Source organism: Rutidosis leptorrhynchoides, chromosome 2, assembly GCF_046630445.1.
Source record: "Rutidosis leptorrhynchoides isolate AG116_Rl617_1_P2 chromosome 2, CSIRO_AGI_Rlap_v1, whole genome shotgun sequence".
NCBI lineage: Eukaryota > Viridiplantae > Streptophyta > Magnoliopsida > Asterales > Asteraceae > Rutidosis > Rutidosis leptorrhynchoides.
This window is the reverse complement of record NC_092334.1, coordinates 399,295,079-399,309,405: the sequence shown is the minus strand read 5'-3', so window position 1 is coordinate 399,309,405 and position 14,327 is coordinate 399,295,079. Positions and strand designations below refer to the sequence as shown.

At 33.6% G+C, this 14,327-nt stretch overlaps 1 non-coding gene across 1 annotated transcript; it reads right to left on the bottom strand.

Moving 5' to 3' along the window:
• Positions 1 to 6,250: 6,250 nt before the first annotated feature.
• LOC139895070 (small nucleolar RNA R71) lies at positions 6,251 to 6,357 on the bottom strand. Its single transcript, XR_011775539.1, has one exon. It is a non-coding gene; the product is annotated as a small nucleolar RNA R71 (small nucleolar RNA).
• Positions 6,358 to 14,327: the final 7,970 nt, after the last annotated feature.

Below are 14,327 nucleotides of genomic sequence, written 5' to 3'. Positions count from 1 at the left end.
ATCATTTCGCAGGTAACCGCCGCCGCCGTTTCTCCACGGAAAACCATTACCGCGGTAATTATCACCGTTGCCATCGCGAAAAGAATCATTGTCATCCCGCCAACTTTTTTCCTTACCCCATCCACATGCAGGAGTTATAGTGCTATCTTCTCCACCACGAAGATAGTCATATGTTTCCTGCTGAACTTTAGCGAAAGTTGGCAGAACATCTCTTCGCAATCTTCACACAAGCGTCGGATGTCGTTGTGGGTTAATAGCATGCAAAAAACCAGAAACTTTTTGGTCTTCATTCAAACTTGGTATCTTTTGACACTCATAAATGTACCGCATAAGTAACGCACTCAGAGTTTCTTTGCTGCCTTGTTTAATATCATGACATTCTATATGTGTCTTCTTCTGCGGTAAAAGATTCTGAAAATGCAACAAAAACTTATCGCGAAGATCAATGAAACCAATGATACTGCGAGCTTGCAAGCTATGAAACCACTCCCTAGCGGATCCTTGCAAGACCATAGGAAATACTCTACACGCAACCGGTTCATCCCAATTATAGGTGCTTACCACACCTTCAAATCGCTGCAAAAAGTCCAAGGGGTCAGTTAACCCTGAATAAACTCCCAACGTCGCTGGCACTATAGGCGGTGTAACAATTGGATAATCAGAAATATGCTGGACAAACTTGTCTGCAGCAGTGGTGATTTCAGTGGCCTTTTTTGTGCGAGTATCAGTATTGTCCGCACAAAACTTGGCGATCATATCTTGCAAAAAATTCGGTTGTGTAAACTTATTTTGCATTGACTTAGGCGCAATGCTTCTAAAAGCATTCGCTAAAAAATGTTGAGCATCTTCTCTGCGAATATCATCAGATGCTTCACCTTCATTCCCATGACGAGGGAAAGGTGTTGGTGGTCGCCTTCGCTTAACATGTGGAATTTTTACAAATTCTTTCGCATTGTCCGAATCATCAGAAAATTCATTCTCTTCTCTTGGCGCTTTCGCAGTCTTCAAACTATAAACAGAATTTAAGATAACACGTTCATCCACACCATCGCTATCACTATCGCAATGATCAATGACTAAGCGATCAACTTGTGATCCAGAATCATTCAACGGCTGTAAATAAGTTCGCGGTACACGAGTTTTGCGAAAATCTTTTCTAGCTTGCTCAATAGTAGTACCAATTACTTTGTCTGCTTTTCCAGCCAAAATCTTTAATCGCTTACCATCAGCGATGGTTTCTTTGCGATGTTGCTGCAAATTCCTGCGTGCGACCATTTTTTCAGCAGCGACCTTTAGTTGCGAATCAGCGTTAATAGGATTGCCACTAGGCTCCTTAACTAGCGATTCTTTCCCTGAACCACCCGCTATAGTGTTAGCGTTTGCCTGCGTACTACTTGACAAAGCATTTTGCAAATCATTAACTAACGCATCATCATTGACAGAGCTTCCTGTTTGTTTCATGTTAGTTGCCATATTCAACGATCAAATCAACTAATACACTTCAGCGACTTCCTGTAATTCATCATAACAATACACGATTTAAATTAAACCAAGCAATTGATTGTTTGACAGCACAAAACAAAAAATTTCAATTTTAATTCGTAAAACGCGTCCCACGGATGGTGCCAATTGATCGATCCTAAATCCAATTATTACTTAATTAAGGATCGAGTGCAATAATAAGATGGAGGATGGGATGTTTGATGATTATTTTGGGCCCCGATGATCGTCTTTCACTTTAGCAATCAAGTGATCAACCACCCCGACCCGGTCTTGATTGTCAATTAGCATGATTCACCTTAGCGCGATGTAAAAATCCCTTGGGCAAGATCACAAGTGGAAATCACAAAGGCTTGGGCAAATGGTAGAGAATCAACATCCCATAAATGAGAGGCCATGCACTCTATTTAGAGTATTCGAAATATCCGCGGTTTGCGGATTGCTTAACTATCCACGGAAACTTAGCGGATTAAGCTGCAGTCTTTTGTTAATGCGAAAACATAACTGCTGTGCTTATTTTCAGCGAATATTGCATAACTTTGGATTATAATTCGTGTAATTCTGTGTTTAGCTCTTGGCAAATAAAATATACATATACAATACTATGTATATGATCACCAACCTATGTTGGACAAGTCGGTAATTGTGTTCATTGACGACATACATGTCTATTCGAAGAGTATGAAGGAACATGAACATCATTTGCGGGGTGTGTTAAAGACGTTGCGGAAGGAGAAGTTGTATGCTAAGTGATAATGCTAAAAATGAACATATATTTCATAGCATTATCCTTCAAGAAAGACAAGCTTTTAGTTGCAATTTTTCTAATTCCAAGTAATATTCGTTTAAATAATAAAAGGTGAAGACAAAAGACAGATTCGACGATTTGAAGACGCAAATGACCAAAAAGCTCAAATGTATAAGGTACAATCCAAGTGGTTCAATTTATTGATAAGAAACGTCTCAAAATTACAAGATTACAAGCCGCAAAACGCAAAGTACAAGATATTAAATCGTACGAAAGGACGTTCGAAAATTCGGAACCGGGACCTGAACCAACTATCAACGCGCGACGCAACGGGCCTAAAATTACAAGTCAACTATGCACATGAATATAATATAATATATACATAATTCTATAAATTATATATATATATATATATATATATATATATATATATATATATATATATATATATATATATATATATATATATATATATATATATATATATATATATTGTTAAATAAAAATGTCGGCAAACTAAAAAACAAAGCAATGTGAGCTGTCCCATGAGGCCATGCGATCGTATGGCCTGATAGTTATAAATCCATGCGATCGCATGGGACAGAATTGTTGGCCAGGTCCTATAAATTGCAAGTTTGGGCGACGAGTTATTTACATCTTCATCATCAGTTTACTCTCTGCTCTCCCTCAATATTTATATTTATATTTTATAATTATAATTTTAATATTAAGTTAAGAATAATAAGGTTATTTTAGCGAATGTTTTAAGTTTGTAAGTTGAAATTCTGTCCGTGTAACACTACGCGATAAATACTCATTGTAAGTTATGTTCAACCTTTTTAAATTAATGTATCGTAGCTAAGTTATTATTATGTTTATTTAAGCCGAAGTAATCGTGATGTTGAACTAACTGTAAAGACTGGGTAATTGGGCTTTGTACCATAATTGGAGTTTGTACAAAAGATCGACACTTGTGGAAATTGGACTATGGGCTATTAATGGGCTTTATATTCAATTAACTAAATGATATCTTGTTAATTTAATATAGAGATTACAACTTGACGTATCTATATATAATCACATACGCTTGACTGGGTACGGTGGGCGGGATATCTATAAATACTAATAATTGTTCATTTAACCGGACACGGGGATGGATTAATAATCAAAGGACTATTTGAAACAGGGGTGGATTACATTCAAGGGTAATTGGTGTAATTGTTAATAAAGTATTAAAACCTTGGATTATACGCAGTCGATAACCTGGTGTAATCATTAAACAAAGTATTAAGACCTTATTACAGTTCGAATCCCCAATTAGTTGGAATATTTGACTTCGGGTATAAGGTTAATTTGGCGAAGACCCTCGCACTTTATAATTATCACCGATGGACTATTATGGACAAAACCAGATGGACTTATCGAATAATCCAGGACAAAGGACAATTAATCCATGGTACTAAATTAAAATCAACACGTCAAATATCATGATTACGGAAGTTTAAATAAGCATAATTCCTTTATTTTATATCTCATCGTACTTTTATTTATCGTACTTTAAATTATCGCACTTTAATTATTGTACTTTTATTTATCGTCATTTACTTTACGCTTTAAAATAAGTTCTATTTATATTTAATATTTCTGCATTAGGTTTTGACTGATATAAGACTTAAAATCGACAAACCGGTCATTAAACGGTAAAAACCCCCCTTATTAATAATAATAATACTTATATATATATATATATATATATATATATATATATATATATATATATATATATATATATATATATATATATATATATATATATATATATATACAAAAATAGTTTTGAAAAATATAGCGTTAAACTCATTTGTCTCCCTGTGGAATGAACCGAACTTACTAAAAACTACACTACTCTACGATTAGGCACACGGCCTATAAGTGTCGTAGCAAGGTTTAGGTATATCCCATTCAATAAATAAATAAATAACTTGTGTAAAATTGTAGCGTATTTAATAGTACTTCGTAGCAAAAATAATAGTATTTCATACAACATCCTACACACATCAAGTATTTTTGGCACCATTGCCGGGGAAGAAAAGCGAAACGCTATAAAAAAAATTAAGTTTTAAGATATTTTTGTAAACATATAATATTTCTTATTTTGTAAAAATATTTTGTTTTAGTAATAAGTGTTAAAAAAATATATAAAAACATAAAAAAAAAATTATATTTTAGTGTTATAAAACTAATAAGTAATATTTTTTTTAGTTTAAATTACATAATATTTTATATAAAGTTAAAAGAAAAAAAAATTAAAAGATTAAACGGGCCTGGTACAGTAGCATCCCAAAACAATCTGACCTGGATCCATACATCATGCGATCGCATGGAATTACAACACTCAACTCATGCTATCGCATGATTTGATGTGACTGGTCTGAAACCTTAGCTGTACGATTAGGGTTACATTTTAAATTATAATTATAATTAATTAAATATAGATTAGGGTTTTTATATAATAATAATTAGTTTTAGTTTTATTTAATTTGTAATATTAAGTTTTAATTTAGTTTTATTAATTATAAATTAATACTTTTATAAAATAATATTATAAAAATAATATTTTTATAAAAATAAGTTATTTTATCATTTTTGTATCTTTTTATTATTTAATACGTAGTTTATAATTTTTGTTCGCAATTAGTTTTAAACTTAATTTTTGCCGTATTTATTTTATATTTCTAGATTTTTAGGCTTTGCCGTAAAATTCTTTAAGTGCTATTTCTTTAGATTAAGATTTAGGCGCTTTAGAATTTTATGACGTCGCTTATAGCTTTAGTTTTAAATAGATTTTAGTGCCTAATTAAGTTATTGCCGTTTTGGATTTAGAATTTCTTTAAGCTTTAATACCTTTAGACGCAAGTTTTAATATTTAGTTTTTAGACTTCTAAGTTTCGACGCTTTACTTTCTTATTTTTTATTTTTCGACTGCTTGTTTTTCGACGTTTGTTTTTCGCCTCTTATTTTTCGACGCGCTTTTTCTTTTTCATTTCTACGCTCTAGTTTTTAGGACCTAGAATTTTCTATATTTTCTTTAAATTTTGACGAAAAATTATTTTAAGCGGTTAAATTGATAGACATCCAAAATTTTCTGGTTCATAGTAATAGTTGAATTTGTTAGTGGCGAGTTGTGGGCTTTTGATTTAAAGGGTCCTAGCTACCTGCTGCATCTATTGGCTATTCGAAATATGGGAAAAATTAGAAAAGTCTATTAATTTGATAACTTATATAATTTTTATCTTCATAACTAATAGGATGTTCAGTGAATGCACCGAGCAAAACGTTCACCACCTTTCATACATTCACCACCTGTAACCCGATCATGACATTTAGCAAATATTGTCGCCGTTAATTTTTCTTTAGAATCATCATCTAGTCGAACAAGTACTCCAACTCAAATTTCTGATAATCCAATTTTTGAAACCGACTTCACAATTGAGAACCCGGAGGATATTCAGGGACAATTCAGGGATCCTGAACCACTAATTACCCATCCGGATATTATCGAGGAAGGAACTGTTAAATCAAAATCTTCTAGTGATTCAGATTCAACCATTTCAATCATAGAAGAAACGGAACCTCAAAGTATGGAGGATCGAATGAAAGCTACACGCACTGGCCAAGGTCACGCAATTATTCAACCTGACGTTAATGCGCCAGATTATGAAATCAAAGGACAAATCCTACACATGGTAACTAATCAGTGCCAATTTAGTGGTACGCCAAAAGAAGATCCAAACGAACATCTTCGAACCTTTAATAGGATCTGTACTCTATTTAAAATCAGAGAAATTGAAGATGAACAGATCTATCTCATGTTATTTCCCTGGACTTTAAAGGGAGAAGCCAAAAGATTGGTTAGAATCGTTACCTGAAGGACCGATTGATTCATAGGTTGTTTTAGTTGAAAATTTTCTTAAAAGATTCTTTCCGGCATCTAAAGCTGTAAGACTTCAAGGAGAAATTGCCACGTTCCCACAAAAGCCAAATGAAACGCTATATGAGGCATAGACAAGATTCGAAAAAATGTTGAGAAGTTGTCCTCAACACGGTCTAGATACTTATCAAATAGTCCAAATATTTTACAAAGGAGTCGACGCCACTACAAGAAAAGACATCGACACAGCAGCTGGTGGTTTCATTATGAAGAAAACCGCAACTGAAGCTCACAAAATTATTGATAATACAGCATCCCACTCACATGAGTGGCATCAAGAAAAAGATATTTTTCGTTCATCTAAAGCGGCTAGAGCCGATTCTAGCCATGACTTTGATTCCATTTCCGCAAAGATAGATGCTTTCAAGAGACGAATGGAAAAGATGACTAAAGATATTCACGCAATACGCATTAGTTGTGAGCAGTGTGGAGGACCACATTTGACAAAAGATTGTCTCAGTGTTGAACAAACCATGGAATAAAGAGAGAATGTTTCATACATGAACCAAAGGCTGTGAAATAATTATCAGAATAATTATCAACAGCCCAGGCCAAACTACAATCAAAATCAGAATTATAACTGAAATGTTCCATACAACAACCAACAAGGTCCTAGCAATCAACAAGTATCTAAAAATACTTACAACCAGCAAAGACCTATTTTTCCAAATAAACCACTACAAACCGATGATAAAAAGCCAAATTTAGAAGATATGATGTCAAAGCTAGTTGAATCTCAAAGGCAGTTTTTCTCATCTCAGAAACAAACTAATGAACAAAATGCTCAAGCATTTAGAAATCAACAAGCTTTCATCCAAAATCTGGAACAAGAAGTGAGCAACCTAGCGAGGTTAATTGGAGAAAGAAAACCGGGGAGTCTACCGAGCGATACAAATGCTAACCCCCGAAATGAAACAGCTAAAGCTATTACCACAAGAAGTGGTATTACACTTAAACCACCTGAAATGCCTGTAATTTCTGATGACTCTATTCTTACTACACAGGCACCACAGCCTGAGCAAGAGAAGGAAACATAACTGGTAGTTGAAAAGGTTAATGAAGATAATACAGTTAAGGCTAAACCTTATGTTAAACCATACTAACCACCACTTCCTTACCCGAGTAAAATGAGAAAAGAAAGACTTGAAGCCGAGCAATCCAAATTCTTGGATATGTTTAAATAAATAAATGTCAATCTTCCTTTCATTGATGTGATTTCAGGAATGCCAAGATATGCTAAATTCCTGAAAGATCTAATCACAAATAGAAAGAACATGGAAGAACTCTCAGCTGTTACAATGAATGCTAATTGTTTTGCGGTGCTATTGAATAAGATACCAGAAAAATTATCAGATCCAGAAAGTTTCACAATTCCATATTTTCTGGGTAGTCTTAGTTCAATAGAAGCATTGGCAGACTTAGGTGCTAGTATAAATTTAATGCCATATTCATTATACGCTAAACTAGACCTTGGAGATTTGAAACCAACACGAATAAGCATACAACTAGCCGATCGATCAATAAAATATCCTAGAGGGATAATGGAGAACATGCTAGTTAAAGTTGGTACTTTAGAATTTCCAGTAGACATTGTTATTGTGGACATGGAAGAAGATTCTCGAGTTCCTCTTATATTAGGAAGACCATTCTTAAACACAGCTAAAGCAATAATAGACGTGTTCGGTAAGAAACTGACCCTAAGTATAGAGGACGAGAGTGTTACTTTTTCTGTTGATAGAGCCATGCAACAACCTCAATCTGCAGATGATACATGTTATTATGTTCAAACCATAGATTCACAAGAAGAATTGTTACAAGAATTTTCAGAATTACAAGAAACAGGAAAATGTTCTTTAGGAGAAGGAACTGAACCAATTGATGAAGCTGAAATGTTAGCCACACTCATGGCTAATGAATACGAACCAACAATAGAAGAACTTCAAGTATTGAAAGAGGAAGACAGATATCGATACAAATCATCGATAGAAGAACCATCGATATTAGAGTTAAAGCCACTTCCAAACCATTTGGAATACGCATATTTACATGTGAATCTGACTTACCTGTAATAATATCGTCTTCTCTTACGAAAAATGAAAAATCTCAACTCATTTCTATGCTAAAAGCTCATAAACCAGCTATTGCATGGAAGATTCATGACATTAAAGGCATAAGTCCTTCGTATTGCACACATAAAATCCATATGGAAGAAGGTCATAAAACGTATGTGCAACGCCAACGAAGACTAAATCCTAATATGCAAGAAGTTGTTAAGAAAGAAATTATTAAACTGCTTGATGCAGGTTTAATTTATCCAATCTATGATAGTCCATGGGTAAGCCCAGTTCAATGCGTACCTAAGAAGGGTGGCATCACTGTCATCATAAATGAAAAAGATGAGCTTATTCCTACTAGGACTGTAACAGGATGGCGTGTTTGTATTGATTATAGAAAATTAAATGACGCCACCAGAAAAGATCACTTTCCCTTACCTTTCATTGATCAAATGTTAGAAAGGTTAGCTGAGAATAGTTACTATTGTTTTCTTGACGGTTTCTCCGGATACTTTCAAATTCCAATTTCACCCGAGGACCAAGAGAAAACCACCTTCACGTGCCCTTATGGTAATTTTGCTTACAAACGCATGCCATTTGGACTTTGTAACGCCCCTGCAACCTTTCAAAGGTGCATGATGGTGATTTTTCACGACATGATAGAAGAATGCATGGAAGTTTTTATGGATAACTTTTCAGTCTTCGGTGATACTTTTGAAACATGTCTAGTTAATCTTGAACGAATGCTTATTAGATGCAAAAAATCAAATTTAGTACTTAATTGGGAGAAATACCATTTCATGGTTAAAGAAGGCATTGTTCTTGGTCATAAAATTTCGAGTGAAGGAATTGAAGTGGATAGAGCTAAAGTAGATGTAATTGCTAAACTTCCACATCCCACCAATGTTAAAGGAGTTAGGAGTTTTCTAGGGCATGCCAGTTTTTACCGACGTTTCATAAAAGATTTTTCTAAAATTTCCACTCCTATGAATAAACTCCTAGAAAAAGATGTTCAATTATTCTCTTTGGATGAATGCATCAAATCTTTTAATATTCTTAAAGAAAAACTCACTAATGCGCCAATCATGATAACTCCAAATTGGAACTTACCATTTGAACTCATGTGCGATGCAAGTGATTTTGCAATGGCAGCCGTTTTAGGATAAAGGATTGAAAAACGATTTCAACCTATCTATTACGCTAGTAAGACATTACAAGGAGCACAAACGAATTAAACAACTACTGAAAAAGAACTCCTTGCTATCGTCTTTGCTTTTGACAAATTTCGTTCATATCTCGTTCTAGCTAAAACTGTGGTCTATACAGATCATTTTGCTCTTAGATACCTATTTTCGAAACAAGATGCCAAACCACGATTAATCCGTTGGATCTTACTCTTACAAGAGTTCGATATTGAAATCCGAGATAAAAAGGGAGCAGAAAATCTCGCCGCTGATCATCTTTCTTACCTTGAAAACCCTGAATTAGAAGTTCTAAATGAATCAACCATACAAGTTAACTTTTTAGATGAATATCTCTTACAAATTGATTATAGTGAAATTCCATGGTTTGCAGACTTTGCAAACTACTTAGTATGTGGATTCCTTGAAAAAGGGCTGTCGTACCAAAAACGATAGAAATTCTTTAGTGATATAAAACACTATTTCTGGGAGGATCCACATTTGTTTAAGAGATGTCCCGACGGAATAATACGCCGATGCGTATTCGGAGATGAAGCTAGTTAAATCTTAAACCATTGTCACACAGGACCAACAGGAGGGCATTATGGGCCTCAAATCATAGCAAAGAAAGTCTACGATACTAGATTCTATTGGCCTTCAATTTTCAAAGATGCATACCTTCTTTGTAAATCCTGTAATGCATGTCAAAGGGCCGGAAAAATAAGTCAACGTGATGAAATTCCACAAAATGTCATTCAAGTGTGTGAAGTATTTGACATTTGTGGTATTGACTTTATGGGCCCATTTTGTAGTGACCCGAACTTTTCCATGTTTATATATATTAATTGAGATTGATATTTACATGATTAAATGTTTCCAACATGTTAAGCAATCAAACTTGTTAAGACTTGATTGATTGAAATATGTTTCATATAGACAATTGACCACCCAAGTTGACCGGCGATTCACGAACGTTAAAACTTGTAAAAACGACATGACGATATATATATATGGATATACATATGGTTAACATGAGATTATGATAAGTAAGTATCTCCATAAGTATATTAACAATGAGTTATATACATATAAACAAGACTACTAACTTAAGGATTTCGAAACGAGACATATATGTAACGATTATCGTTGTAACGACATTTAAATGTATATATATCATATTAAGATATATTAATATATCATAATATCATGATAATATGATAATTTAACATCTCATTAGATATAATAAACAATGGGTTAACAACATTAATTGAGATCGTTAACTTAAAGGTTTCAAAACAACACTTACATGTAACGACTAACGATGACTTAACGACTCAGTTAAAATGTATATACATGTAGTGTATTTAGATGTATTAAAATACTTTTGGAAGACTTCAAGACATATATCAAAACACTCATACTTAACGAAAATGGTTACAGTTACTTTCCCATTCTTTCCTTTCATCAAGAATTCTAGTCGTATTCTTACCCGTATTATACACAGCTTCAAAACGTACTTACTATGGGTATATACCAATAGGAACTAGCATGGGATTCCACTCTTGATTATGTCATGTATGACTAATCAATTTTAACTTCTACCATGAGCTAGTCAACTAACTAGAACTCCTTTTAACCCCACTCACCACTCACCAATTACCACTCATCATTCACTCCATTTCACTTCCAATTCTCTTTCTAATTCTCTCTCAACACACACACACACACTATTATGAATGTATTTTTCCAGTAGTTAATCATCATCTTCATCAAAAATCACTTCAAGAATCAAGCTATAATCATCATAGGAAGAACACTTCAAGAACACTTCAAAAATCCCTTCAAGTTTACTAATTTACTTCCAAGCTTTCTAATCCATTCCAAGTAATCATCTAAGATCAAGAAACCTTTGTTATATACAGTAGGTTATCTTTCTTATTCAAGGTAATATTCATATTCAAACTTTGATTCAATTTCTATAACTATAAACTATCTTAATTCGAGTAAAAATCTTACTTGAACTTGTTTTTGTGTCATGATCCTACTTCAAGAACTTTCAAGCCATCCAAGATCCTTTGAAGCTAGATCATTTCTTGTCACTTCCAGTAGGTTTACCTACTAAACTTGAGGTAGTAATGATGTTCATAACATCATTCGATTCATATATATAAAACTATCTTATTCGAAGGTTTAAACTCGTAATCACTAGAACATAGTTTAGTTAATTCTAAACTTGTTCGCAAACAAAAGTTAATCCGTCTAACTTGACTTTTAAAATTAACTAAACACATGTTCTATATCTATATGATATGCTAACTTAATGATTTAAAACCTGGAAACACGAAAAACACCGTAAAACAGGATTTACGCCGTCGTAGTAACACCGCGGGCTGTTTTGGGTTAGTTAATTAAAAACTATGATAAACTTTGATTTAAAAGTTGTTATTCTGAGAAAATGATTTTTATTATGAACATGAAACTATATCCAAAAATTATGGTTAAACTCAAAGTGGAAGTATGTTTTCTAAAATGGTCATCTAGACGTCGTTCTTTCGACTGAAATGACTACCTTTACAAAAATGACTTATAACTTATTTTTCCGACTATAAACCTATACTTTTTCTGTTTAGATTCATAAAATAGAGTTCAATATGAAACCATAGCAATTTGATTCACTCAAAACGGATTTAAAATGAAGAAGTTATGGGTAAAACAAGATTGGATAATTTTTCTCATTTTAGCTACGTGAAAATTGGTAACAAATCTATTCCAACCATAACTTAATCAACTTGTATTGTATATTATGTAATCTTGATATACCATAGACACGTATACAATGTTTCGACCTATCATGTCGACACATCTATATATATTTCGGAACAACCATAGACACTCTATATGTGAATGTTGGAGTTAGCTATACAGGGTTGAGGTTGATTCCAAAATATATATAGTTTGAGTTGTGATCAATACTGAGATATGTATACACTGGGTCGTGGATTGATTCAAGATAATATTTATCGATTTATTTCTGTACATCTAACTGTGGACAACTAGTTGTAGGTTATTAACGAGGACAGCTGACTTAATAAACTTAAAACATCAAAATATATTAAAAGTGTTGTAAATATATTTTGAACATACTTTGATATATATGTATATATTGTTATAGGTTCGTGAATCAACCAGTGGCCAAGTCTTACTTCCTGACGAAGTGAAAATCTGTGAAAGTGAGTTATAGTCCCACTTTTAAAATCTAATATTTTTGGGATGAGAATACATGCAGGTTTTATAAATGATTTACAAAATAGACACAAGTACGTGAAACTACATTCTATGGTTGAATTATCGAAATCGAATATGCCCCTTTTTATTAAGTCTGGTAATCTAAGATGTGATGACCCGAAAATTTTTGACTTATTTAAACCAATTCTCTATACGATTTATTATTTTAACACGCTAAACAAAGTCTGTTAGATTGAGTCTCAAAATTTTAGAACTGTTTCATATATACAATTACCTTTGATTACTCTCGACGATTCATGAACAATTATATGTATGTATATATATATGTACAAGTAAAAACGATTTTCCTACAGTAAAACCCTATTTGCTACAGTAAAAATTACTTTGCTACAGTAAAACACTATTTGCTACAGTAAAACACTATTTGCTACAGTGAAACCGTATTTTGCTACAGTGCTACAGTAAAGCACTTTGGAAGACATGTTACGGGCATGCGTGATTGACTTTGGAACCAGTTGGGATCGACACTTACCGTTGGCAGAATTTTCATACAATAACAGCTATCATACGAGCATCAACGCAGCGCCATTTTAAGCACTTTACGGTAGAAAGTGCAGATCTCCTATATGTTGGAGTGAAGTAGGAGAAAGACAACTTACTGGACCAGAAATTATTCACGAAACCACCGAAAAGATCATTCAAATACAACAGCGATTGAAAACGGCCATGAGTCGCCAAAAGAGTTATGCTGATGTAAGAAGAAAACCGCTAAAATTTCAAGTGGGCGACAAAGTCATGTTGAAAGTGTCACCCTGGAAAGGCGTTGTACGCTTCCGTAAACGAGGAAAGCTAAGTCCTAGGTACGTAGGACCCTTTGAAATCACCGAAAGAATTGGAACAGTTGCTTATTGATTAAAGCTACCGCAAGAACTTAGTAGTGTTCACAACACATTTCACGTGTCAAATTTGAAGAAATGTTTAGCTGAAGAGGATGTCGTAATTCCTCTTGACGAAATACGAATCAATGATAAACTCCATTTTATCGAAGAACCTGTTGAAATCATGGACCGTGAGGTCAAACAATTAAAACAAAGCAAAATACCGATAGTTAGGGTTCGTTGGAACGCAAGACGAGGACCCGAGTTTACTTGGGAACGTGAAGATCAGATGAAGCAAAAGTATCCACATTTGTTCACTGATATCACTCATGAAACAGGTACTACTCAAAATTTCGGGACGAAATTTTCTTTAAGGGGGAGGTACTGTGATGACCCGAAAATTTTTGACTTATTTAAACCAATTCTCTATACGATTTATTATTTTAACACGCTAAACAAAGTCTGTTAGATTGAGTCTCAAAATTTTAGAACTGTTTCATATATACAATTACCTTTGATTACTCTCGACGATTCATGAACAATTATATGTATGTATATATATATGTACAAGTAAAAACGATTTTCCTACAGTAAAACCCTATTTGCTACAGTAAAAATTACTTTGCTACAGTAAAACACTATTTACTACAGTAAAACACTATTTGCTACAGTGAAACCGTATTTTGCTACAGTGCTACAGTGATTTGCTACAGTGAAACACTATTTGCT